Here is a 12,515-nt window from a genome sequence, read left to right on the forward strand (position 1 = left end):
TTTTTGCTTAACTTTACCTTACCTATAACATAACTTTAAATAAAGATTACCATAACATTAACTAAGCTCTAACATAACTTTAACTTTAAAATTACTTTAACTTAACTTTGACACAAGTTTAACGTAACTTTAACTTATCTTTAACATTAATTTAACTTAACTTTACTATAAAATAACTTGAACTTAACTTTAAATTTAAAATAACTAAAACTTAACTTTAACTTTAAAATAACTTTAACTTAACCTAAACTTTACTTGAACCTAACTTTAACAAAACTTTAACCTAAATTTTACCAAATCTAACATAAATTTAATTTCTTTTTAGCATAACTTTAATTTTAAGATAGCTTTAACTTACCTATAACACAACTTTATCTTAATTTTAACATAACTTTAACTTTAAAATTACTTTAACATACCTTTAACATAACTTCAACTTAACTTTAACTTACCTTCAGCATAACTTTAACTTAACTTAAACTTTAAAATAACTTAAACTTAACTTTAACTCTAAAATAATCTAGACTTAACTTTAACTTAAAAATAACTTAAACTTTACTTTAACTTGTAGCGCGCAAAATGCGGCTAACGGTTTTCCGTCTTCTGGATCGTTCCCTGGCTCGATAAACGGACGGCTTAAGCGCCACCTCCAGGGAGGACCGTCCGTCGAGTCTTGTTTGCCCGGCTAGAAACCCGACCTCAGGGCGGGTTTGTTCAATCAGAACCAAAATTTAAGTTGAAACGATACAGAAGACTCAAACGGTACGATGGATCGAGATTCTCCACACAAAGAGGTCGCCACAATCGCAACGAGAGAATAGTTGATGCTACCGGTCGTTCTACCTACTCACGAAAACAACACTCACCAGTATCATCACCGGAGGAACTCACTTATTCAAAGATCCCCGCCGATCGAGACACGTGAGTGGAGAGACTGATTTCCCAGGCAGTCTAACCTGGCGTACAAGAACATTAACACAAAAAAGTAGAACGACGCGAAATGTGAGAATACTCGAAACCAAAAATAAGTTACATGGAAAACTTTAACATTTAACGGAAAAACATTTATTGGGGTAAACTACTATAAAACATTTAAGTAACTTTATTTAATTGTATAACCTAGGTTTTCATTTTTCGTGTTTCTTCCTCTCTTGTTCCCTACTGTGTGCGGATTTTGATCTAGTGATCGCTAGCTAGCTTTTCTCATCGAGTTCTTCGTGGTATGTGTGTGGTGTCGTTAACGCATGCGCATGGTTAAATAAATTGTTGGGTTTACTCACGGTACCGAAATAGCTGCCTGATGAATTGGTCGGCAAAGCAGATACCGGCTGGTTTGCCGCGGTATTGTGGCTATCGCCCGAAATGCGGCGATTGGCGATGATGCTGCGGAAATTCCCAGTCGATGAATGGTCTCGAAGCTGGTACTGAAATCGCGCCGAAATATGAATTGGCGCTGTAGACGACGTTGGGACGTCGATGTACGTGGCGGAAATGGCAAAATGGCCGCTCTGTCGAAACGGTTTGTTTCCTTCCGGCTTTCCCCTCAAGCCGGGACTTTTGACGCAGAATCGTGGGGTCGAGAGTCGCGCTTTATCTCGAGATGCGGTGTGCCGAGCTTCGGCCGTATATCGCTAGAAGCGAATCCTACATAAAAAGCCGTCGAACGGCTGTTCGACGCGTTAACAATAAAATTTCCACACAAAACAATTATCCACGAATTTACCTTTTCTCTACGTACGCACACACAAAAATTGACCGCACGTCAACTTTGACCTAACTGATGAACTTTAGGCTACACGAAGGAAACAAAAAGTAACATTAAATTCGATCACTAGACTTCTCACATTTTTATAGGTACCAATTAAAACACACCGCGACACAAGAAAACTATTTCACGCACTCTCGCCTCTTCCACGGTCCAGGTCAAAATGGACGAGTGGACGTTCCGAAAACCCTCAGATCAAATCGTGATCATAGTCTTCGTGGCCGGAAGTACGTCAATTACCGAAGTAATTAACGACCTTTTCAAACGACAAATCTCATCAACTACGATCTCGAGCCGATTGAACACTCTATCTCTTTCTCGCTCGTACCGTTTGATTAAACTGTCTCGCTTCAATCTATTTCTGGTTTGATTGATTTTTTTACGAGAGAGAATGTTCGGATTCGAACCTCGGACTTTACGACGAGTCTCGCAAACCAGTGAACGTTTCCAGTGGCGGATCAAATGAATTTTGGAAGGCAGCTTGTATGCAAGCGTTTCGTTTTTATGCGGATTTACAATTCGTTTCATTTGTAATGGTGATTTCAATTTAATTCAAGTGAACATGTAGTTATTATGTAATGAATATAAATAATAAATAAATAACGTGAACGATAATTATTAATGGAATTCAAAAATAGATGGAAAAACAGAATATAAATTCAAATAAATAAGTGGCAATCCTTAAATTAGTTAAATTATATTTACATAAAAGTGACCATGCTACATCATCCTCTACTAAATTTACGAAAATTTGATTGAAATTTTTAGAAAATTTCAACCAAATTTTCGTAGGGCTAAACCCTAACAAAAATAATTCCAGCTGAAAGGACTATTGAAATATGGTTGGGCTATTGTAATTTTGTTGGCAGGCAATCCTCACATACGCATATAAAAAAATGACGTACACATAAAATTCACTTGCATCTGGAGTAATACTCAAACTCCAGAGAAGTAAAACATAACTAGGACACTGACTACTCCAGCAATAATTTAGCCGAAAACCCTGACAGTTGACCGTAAATTTTCTCTCAAGAAAAAACCTGTGAATCCTGAACAACAATTTACTCCAGAACTATATTCCGGAAACACGATTGTGTTCGTTTTCCACAATAAATGACCTGTGAATCCTGAAAACTATCTCCCCAGACATTAAATCCGAGATCAGTGATAGAATCCGCTTTTCACAATTAATGTGTTGCGAAAAACACTCCAGATTTAAATCCGAATTAGGGTTTTTCACACCACAACATAAACACTAAAATTCATCAATAAAATTTCTTACGAAATATTATGAGATTGTACAATACTACAAAACTTCTTAATCACCCCTCGTATCGGTCACCCTGGAAGAGAGTCGTCACTCACTTCCTTGGAACTCACCCACTCAAAGCACTGCCAACATAACGAAATGAACGGAGCAACAAATGTCAAAACCGGTGAAAGTAAAAAGTGAAAAAAAAAGTTACGGCTGATTGCTGCTGCTGAATTGTGAAATCGAGGACTAAATTGCGGAAACCAAGGATGAAAAACTGCCTAAAACTACAAAAATGTTCAAGGAAAGTGCATAATTACTGTATTGGTTGATGTTGTTTATAAAAGAACTGTTCTGGGGATTGTGGGGGTCTGTTTTCTCTTCTCGTTTTAGGTTGATTGACGTAAACGACATCGACGGATTCCAATTACCATTTCAGTTCTAGTGATTGATGAAACGATCTCCAGGCCTCCACACAGATAGACTATGGAAACATTCGAACACAAGAGCCGATGAAAATGACGAATACGGATGGATGAAAGTTATATTTAGAAGAACATGGAGGCTATCTGTGGGACTATATCGATAAAACAGGACGTATATAACGAACAACCAAAATATTTACTAAAGAAATTGTGAAATTGAAACAGTGAGTGATTTGATTTTCTAATTAACTATAATTTTAAGTAACTAATCCTAGAAATACCGTAGGCGTTAGGCGCGTACATACTAATTAACCTAATATTTACAGTATTTACATATTTTCACCCCATATTTACATTATTTACAAGTGTCCATCCAATTTTCCTTGTGGGATGATGTCGTTAAAAACGATCTATCACCATGTTGAATGGCAAAGAGTCACCTGATTGGTCGATTGAGGCCAGAGGTCTATGCTGGGCTCTTTCCTATAGGCTTCATTAGAGCACTACTAACTCAGTACTGAGTACTGAGGATCAGAAATCATCGCTTAGGCTCTCTGTTGCATTCATGTTGCCACTACTTTGGATCAGATCATCACCCAGCTCCTTCTATGCTTCATGGCTCTAACTACTTCGGTGAGAAGTCATCGCCCCGCAGGCGCTCTTCAATCGACTGTTTGTGGTGTCCCTGTTACCACCCCCACAAGTGTTTTCTGAATATTGTTCCTCACTGTACCTAGGTAAAACATCATGTATCACCTTAGTGACTAGGTTGTTCTACGCCTGCGTGTTTATCTGAAACAATACGTGGTCACTCCGAAGAGGTTCATAGCTGAAAAACAATGTTTTCTTACGAAGGTGGGTGCATCTTTTTCAGGTGGTTCCCGTAAAAGACGCCAAGCCATTTTCCTGTTAAATCCTCAAGCTCATAGCAGTGTTTTCCGAGTAATTTCCTGACTACGGCGAGTTCGTATTTAGGCGCTAGCTTTGCACAAAAATTCTTAGCTTTGCTAGACAGTTCGAATGTGCGCTTCAATACCGTTTCCCCAGGGACGTATGTAGGGCATTCTGCATTCGATCGAAGGTTGTAGGTTCGTTTATGGCGTTCATAAGCCTTTGCGAGGTGCTGTTTAATTTCTGCATACAACTTTCCTCGCTTTTCACGTACGTCATTGCTCTGTACCGGACTTGCTGCAGAGCCTTGTCGCAGTCTTTGGTACTCTTGACCATCCGACACCATCTCACGGCCAAACACAACAAAGTACGGAGTGTATTTGGTTGACTCGTGAACTGCATTCCGGATTGCACTCGCAATCGCTTGCAGGTTGTCTGACCAATCTTTGTGCTGTTTAATCGTTGCCCGTATCGCTGTCGTGACTACTCGATTGACCCTCTCGGTATTGTTCACCTGTGGGTGATACGATGGGGTTAGCCAATGATTGACCCCATATTCAGCAAGTAGATCGCGGAAGGCCTTGGAAGTGAACTGGGATCCATTGTCCGTGAGTATCACTTCCGGAACACCGAAAAGTAAGAAGATCATGTTTTTCACGAATTCGATTAGTGAGACTGCCTTTGCTTCACGGAACGGCTGGATCAAAACGAATTTACTGAAGACGTCTGTAGCAACGAGAAGGCAAGTGTGTCTTCCTTTCCCTGATGCCGGTAGAGGGCCAACATAATCCAGCGTTATGAATTGCCATGGATACTCGACGAATTCCTTTTGAGCTCCCATCGGTGGCGTTACGTTGATGTTTCCAGCTTTGGAAGTCTGGCATTTGAGACACCCTTGGCAGAATTTCCTTACATCTTTGGCCATTCCTGGCCAGTGGTAGCGGCGTTTTAGACCTTGTAGCGTTTTCTCGAACCCAAAGTGTGCTACTTCATGCTCCTGTTTCATAATTTCGGCCCGTTCAATCTGTCGCGGTAGAAGTTTCCATCGAAAACGGTTGTCCTCGAGGCGGTTCGACTTTTTCACGTAGCGGAAAATGTTCCCATCCATCACGCGGTAGTCAGTGAATTTCTCAGGGTTCGCTTGAATGTTCTCTGCTAGCTCTTCGTGCTCGTCGTCTTGGGATGACAAATCGAGAAGGTTCACGGAACGGGAAAGGCAATCAGCAGTTATGTTACTTGCCCCTTTTCTGTATTCTAATTGAATATCGTAGGACTGGATCTTTAATGCCCATCGAAGTAGTTTTGAGTTCCCGGACTCAACTCCTATGGTGAATAACCACAATAAACTACGTGCGTCCGTGACCACTCTGAAACGTGAACCCTCTACATAGTGGCGGAAGTTCTCAATCGCCAACAACACCCCTAAACACTCTTTCTCCACGCTCGAGTATGCTTTCTGAGTTCTGCTGAGTTTTTTGCTGAAATACGCGACCACGCGATTTTCTCCGTTTAATTCCTGAACCAGAGCTGCACCTAACGCTGTATCTGATGCATCACTTTCGATAGTGAACGTTTTCGAAAAATCCGGGTTTGCAAGGATCGGGGCCGAAGTTAACACTGACTTCAACTCGATAAACGCATCCTCTGCCTTCTCTGTCCACTCGAACTTTTTCTTGGATTTTTTCAACAGGTCTGTTATTGGTACGGTTATTCGACTGTAGTTTGGTATGAACCGTTGGTAGAAACCTGCTAGTCCCAATAATCTACGTACGTCCTTAACGGTTTTGGGTCTTGCGTAGTCCAATATCGGGGATATTCTGGATCCATCGATCGCTACGCCTCGTTCTGTCAGTAGGTAGCCCAGGTATTTGACTTGTTTCCGACAAAATCGTGATTTTTCAAGGGAGATTGTTAAGTTGGCATTCCTCAACCTATCAGCCACGATTCCAAGCAGTCGAAAATGTTCTTTAAGTGTTCTCGATGCAATAACGATGTCGTCTAAGTAGACGAACACCGAGGGCATTAGGTCAAACCCAATGACTTTATCCATCAACCTGCACATCGTAAAAGGTGCATTTGTTACTCCAAATGGCAAAACTTTAAACCTAAAAAGTCCTTTGGTCGTCCGGAAGGCCGTGTAATTCCTGCTTTCCTCCTTCAACGGAATCTGGAAGTACGCGTCCTTCAAATCAATGATGGAGAAGTACTTTGCGTTTTCCAGCTGTTGAAATATCTCCAGCATATTCCTGATCGGGTAGCTGTCCTTGACTGTCATGCTATTGAGCCGGCGTGAATCCAAACATACTCTTATTTTGCCGTTAGATTTTCTAACAGGCACCAAAGGGTTTGTCCACTCACTGTAGCATTCCTCAATGACATCCATGTCTTTGAATCTCTGGATTTCCGCGTCGATCTCTTTCTGAATCCCAGGTGCACATCGATACATCACTTGGTTTTTCGGTTTCGCCCCTTCTTTGAGCACGATTTCATGCTCCATTAAATGCGTCCGTCCAAGCTTCTTGCTGCTGGTTAACTCAAAATTTTTCATCACCTGTACTAAGTTCTGTCGTTCTTCGTCCGTCAAATCGTGTTCGACTTCAACCGTATCCACCGAAGGCTCCTGTGCTTCCTCCGGAATGTCGAAGGTTGGAACGTCCAGCGTCGTATCGTTTCCTGATGACGGAATTTTGGGAAGTTCTCCTATCGGTTCTAGGGTGAAAGCTATGAGCTCATCCGTGTCATTAAATTGACCTATCTGCTCTGGTCCGTTACCCAGGTCTGCCATCGGTGTAATACCAAAACTTCGCCAGAAATTACATCCTAGAATAGGTTTCGAGATCTCTGGAACCACTACTGTTGGTACCACCCTTGTGATGCTTTTGTAGGTGTATGGAATGTTGAGGTACCCTAAGCATTTATATTCAGTGTTGTCGGCTGTGCATACTCTCAATCTAGTCGGTTGAAGTCTCAAACCATACTTCTCCGATAACTCAAGAGAATTCACAACACTTATCCCGGCACCTGAGTCTAATAGAGCTGTTAGTTCTGTGTCGAAAACGTTCACACGTAGATAGGGACATCGTCTTGTCTGAATGTTGATGGTATGAATGCGATCGATAGGGTCAAAATGTGGTGTTGCTTCGGGAACTTTGTTGTCTTCTGGAATGTGACCGGTACAAGGGGTGATTCATAAGTTTTGTGGTATTGTACAATCTCATAATATTTCGTAAGAAAATTTATTGATGAATTTTAATGTTTATGTTGGGTTGTGTGGAAAACTTAATTCGGATTTAAATCTGGAGTGTTTTTCGTAACACATGTATTGTGAAAATCGGATTCTATCACAGATCTCGGATTTTATATCTGGGGAGATAGTTTTCAGGATTCACAGGTCATTTATTGTGGAAAGCGAACACAATCGTGTTTTCGGAATATAGTTCTGGAGTAGATTGTTGTTCAGGATTCACAGGTTTTTTCTTGAGAGAAAATTTACGGTCAACTGTCATGGTTTTCGGCTAAATTATTGCTGGAGTAGTCAGTGTCCTAGTTTATGTTTTACTTCTCTGGAGTTTGAGTATTACTCCAGATGCAAGTGAATTTTATGTGTACGTCATTTTTTTATATGCGTATGTGAGGATTGCCTGCCAACCAAATTACAATAGCCCAACCATATTTCAATAGTCATTTCAGCTGGAATTATTTTTTTTGTGAGGGTTTAGCCCTACGAAAATTTGATTGTAATTTTCTGAAAATTTCAATCAAATTTTCGTAAATTTAGTAGAGGATGATGTAGCATGGTCACTTTTATGTAAATATAATTTAACTTATTTAAGGATTTCCATGTATTTATTTGAATTTATATTTTGTTCTGCCATCTATTTTTGAATTCCATTAATAATTATCGTTCACGTTATGTATTTATTATTTATATTCATTACATAATAACTACATGCTCACTTAAATTAAATTGAAATCACCATTACAAATGAAACTTATTGTAAATCCGCAGAAAAACGTAACGCTTGCATACAAGCTGCCTTCCAAATTCATTTTATCGGCCACTGGAAACGTTCTCTGGTTTGTGAGACTCGTCGTTGTGGTGTTCCTCCTCATCATCGGTTGGTTTCGTTGGCTTGTTCTCTGACCTCCCACGTTCGGTCTGGTTTCGATCAAGTCTATATCCTCTGGTTCTTCGCTTTCATCTACGGAAGATGTACATTCTACCTGATGGATATTCCGTTGATTTCGAGGCTCCGTATTCCTTATCTCCGGGTGTGGCTGGAAGCTGGTATCCGCCGCATCAATCCGGTGATTGAGTTTGATTAAATGTTCCAAGTCTCGTATTCGAATAATGGAGGTTTTTGAGCGATAATGTGTGCGCATATTGTCGCAGACAACTTCGAACTTCCGTCGTTTCGAAAGCGGTTTCGAGAGCATTTTGTTAAGCCTTTCTATCTCCGATACGAATGCGCTAAAAGATTCACCCCTGTGTTGTTTCCGCTCGTGGATCCGTTGTCGAATTCCTTGATCCTGATTTGGATTCCCGAACCGAAACCTGATTTTCTCCTCGAAGTCATCCCAATCCTCAAATTCGTCCACGTATGTAAAAAACCAGTCCGATGCCTGACCCTCCAAGATCAAGTGTATGTCTCGAAGTAAACTCCGCTGAGAAACTCCTTCTCGTTCTGCTATCTTCTTCAACTTGTAGAGGAAATTTTCTATGGATGCTGTTCTGTTGTCCCCTGAAAAGGAGAGCTTCCAATGCTCAATCCTTCGAGATTGCTGAAAATTCCTACCCCTATGTCCATCAGATGTAAAGGAGCTTCTTGTACTACATCGGTCACCGCTAGGACTTCTTCGCCTGTACCGTTCGTCATCTTGTTGATGCCGGTTCCGTTGGCTGCCAGTTCCTTGATGCCTGCCATGCCACCGATCTTCATCACCCTGAAGTCCTCGGTTGGATCGCTGCGGTTTTCCGTATTCGCTACTGGATTCATCTGTCGTATATTCCTGGTCGAGTTTCGACCTGGGACTCTTGCCTCCTCGAGTATCCTTCCGTCTACTACTCCGTGTACTATATCTATTACAATTTTGATCCACCGTTTCAAACTCACTGCCGTTGTTCTCCGTGTCTACGTCTCTCGCTGGCATCTTCCTATTTCTCTTAACCTGTTCCGTGCGTTTCCGATCTTGCGATTCCTTTGGATGGTCGTGGCTACGCTGGGGTTTCAGTTGTTGCAGAATGGTCTCAAGCTTATGTACCAACTCTTCGTATGGTACTCTCTGCTGGGCATCTTTCTTACCGTTTGAGGTTATGTCCTGTTTATGTTGTGATGCCGGATTTTTCGGAATTGCACCCATTTCCTGCTTCGCTCCATCTTTCTGATTTGACGTATTTCCATCTCCAGTTGCACCTACCTCGTCACCTGAGGGTTTGTCGGTTAAACTCCATAAAGTCTCCTTAATCGATTTAAGGAGTTCTTTGCGATGAAGCTCCATTTCTTTGTCATCCGTCTCCCCCCTTTTAACCCGAAGGTAATAATGCCTTAAGCGGGACACTAACGACGGATCTTCTTTTTCCTCGAGTGCCTGTTGGATTTGTTGAACACGATTCACGATCCTGTCAACCTCCTGTTCAAATTTGTACGGAGGTCTGTATTCCCTTCTCTCTTTCTGATCTGTTTGAAACAGCCTACGCAACAACCGAAGTTTTGTTTGATCATCCTTTCCAATCTCTTCTACATGATTTCGCAACTTAAGCTCATAATTAATTTCTTCAGTCGTCAAATAATCAGCGTGTGGAAAATGCATTTTGTAAATTTACGTTTGAGGACAATGAGGTCACAAATAAATTAACAAATACCTAGACAGTCGTTCACTTAAGTTAATATTTTATTCTATGATATGTATACGAGATTGATGTATGAAACTTTACCGCATATAAGAAAAAAATAATAATAATAATAATATATTGCCTTATTTTATGTATGTACAGTGTGTATTTAATTTACCAAATGAAAGAAAGAAATTAAAAAATGCACAATTCCCCAATAAGCGCCAAGAAAATTCTGAAAATATATAGGCCTTCTAAACGTTGGGCGCCAAAATGTAGCGCGCAAAATGCGGCTAACGGTTTTCCGTCTTCTGGATCGTTCCCTGGCTCGATAAACGGACGGCTTAAGCGCCACCTCCAGGGAGGACCGTCCGTCGAGTCTTGTTTGCCCGGCTAGAAACCCGACCTCAGGGCGGGTTTGTTCAATCAGAACCAAAATTTAAGTTGAAACGATACAGAAGACTCAAACGGTACGATGGATCGAGATTCTCCACACAAAGAGGTCGCCACAATCGCAACGAGAGAATAGTTGATGCTACCGGTCGTTCTACCTACTCACGAAAACAACACTCACCAGTATCATCACCGGAGGAACTCACTTATTCAAAGATCCCCGCCGATCGAGACACGTGAGTGGAGAGACTGATTTCCCAGGCAGTCTAACCTGGCGTACAAGAACATTAACACAAAAAAGTAGAACGACGCGAAATGTGAGAATACTCGAAACCAAAAATAAGTTACATGGAAAACTTTAACATTTAACGGAAAAACATTTATTGGGGTAAACTACTATAAAACATTTAAGTAACTTTATTTAATTGTATAACCTAGGTTTTCATTTTTCGTGTTTCTTCCTCTCTTGTTCCCTACTGTGTGCGGATTTTGATCTAGTGATCGCTAGCTAGCTTTTCTCATCGAGTTCTTCGTGGTATGTGTGTGGTGTCGTTAACGCATGCGCATGGTTAAATAAATTGTTGGGTTTACTCACGGTACCGAAATAGCTGCCTGATGAATTGGTCGGCAAAGCAGATACCGGCTGGTTTGCCGCGGTATTGTGGCTATCGCCCGAAATGCGGCGATTGGCGATGATGCTGCGGAAATTCCCAGTCGATGAATGGTCTCGAAGCTGGTACTGAAATCGCGCCGAAATATGAATTGGCGCTGTAGACGACGTTGGGACGTCGATGTACGTGGCGGAAATGGCAAAATGGCCGCTCTGTCGAAACGGTTTGTTTCCTTCCGGCTTTCCCCTCAAGCCGGGACTTTTGACGCAGAATCGTGGGGTCGAGAGTCGCGCTTTATCTCGAGATGCGGTGTGCCGAGCTTCGGCCGTATATCGCTAGAAGCGAATCCTACATAAAAAGCCGTCGAACGGCTGTTCGACGCGTTAACAATAAAATTTCCACACAAAACAATTATCCACGAATTTACCTTTTCTCTACGTACGCACACACAAAAATTGACCGCACGTCAACTTTGACCTAACTGATGAACTTTAGGCTACACGAAGGAAACAAAAAGTAACATTAAATTCGATCACTAGACTTCTCACATTTTTATAGGTACCAATTAAAACACACCGCGACACAAGAAAACTATTTCACGCACTCTCGCCTCTTCCACGGTCCAGGTCAAAATGGACGAGTGGACGTTCCGAAAACCCTCAGATCAAATCGTGATCATAGTCTTCGTGGCCGGAAGTACGTCAATTACCGAAGTAATTAACGACCTTTTCAAACGACAAATCTCATCAACTACGATCTCGAGCCGATTGAACACTCTATCTCTTTCTCGCTCGTACCGTTTGATTAAACTGTCTCGCTTCAATCTATTTCTGGTTTGATTGATTTTTTTACGAGAGAGAATGTTCGGATTCGAACCTCGGACTTTACGACGAGTCTCGCAAACCAGTGAACGTTTCCAGTGGCGGATCAAATGAATTTTGGAAGGCAGCTTGTATGCAAGCGTTTCGTTTTTATGCGGATTTACAATTCGTTTCATTTGTAATGGTGATTTCAATTTAATTCAAGTGAACATGTAGTTATTATGTAATGAATATAAATAATAAATAAATAACGTGAACGATAATTATTAATGGAATTCAAAAATAGATGGAAAAACAGAATATAAATTCAAATAAATAAGTGGCAATCCTTAAATTAGTTAAATTATATTTACATAAAAGTGACCATGCTACAAACTTTAAATTAACTTAAACTTAACGTTAACTTTACTTGAACATAATTTTAGCAAAACCTAAATTTTACCAAATTTAACATAAATTTAATTTATTTTTAGCATAACTTTAACTTAGCATTAACTTACGTATAACACAAATTTAACTTAAGT

Source organism: Ochlerotatus camptorhynchus, unplaced genomic scaffold, assembly GCF_037179485.1.
Source record: "Ochlerotatus camptorhynchus isolate MF236.1 unplaced genomic scaffold, CSIRO-AGI_Acam_v1.1 ptg000535l, whole genome shotgun sequence".
Classification (NCBI taxonomy): Eukaryota; Metazoa; Arthropoda; class Insecta; order Diptera; family Culicidae; genus Ochlerotatus; species Ochlerotatus camptorhynchus.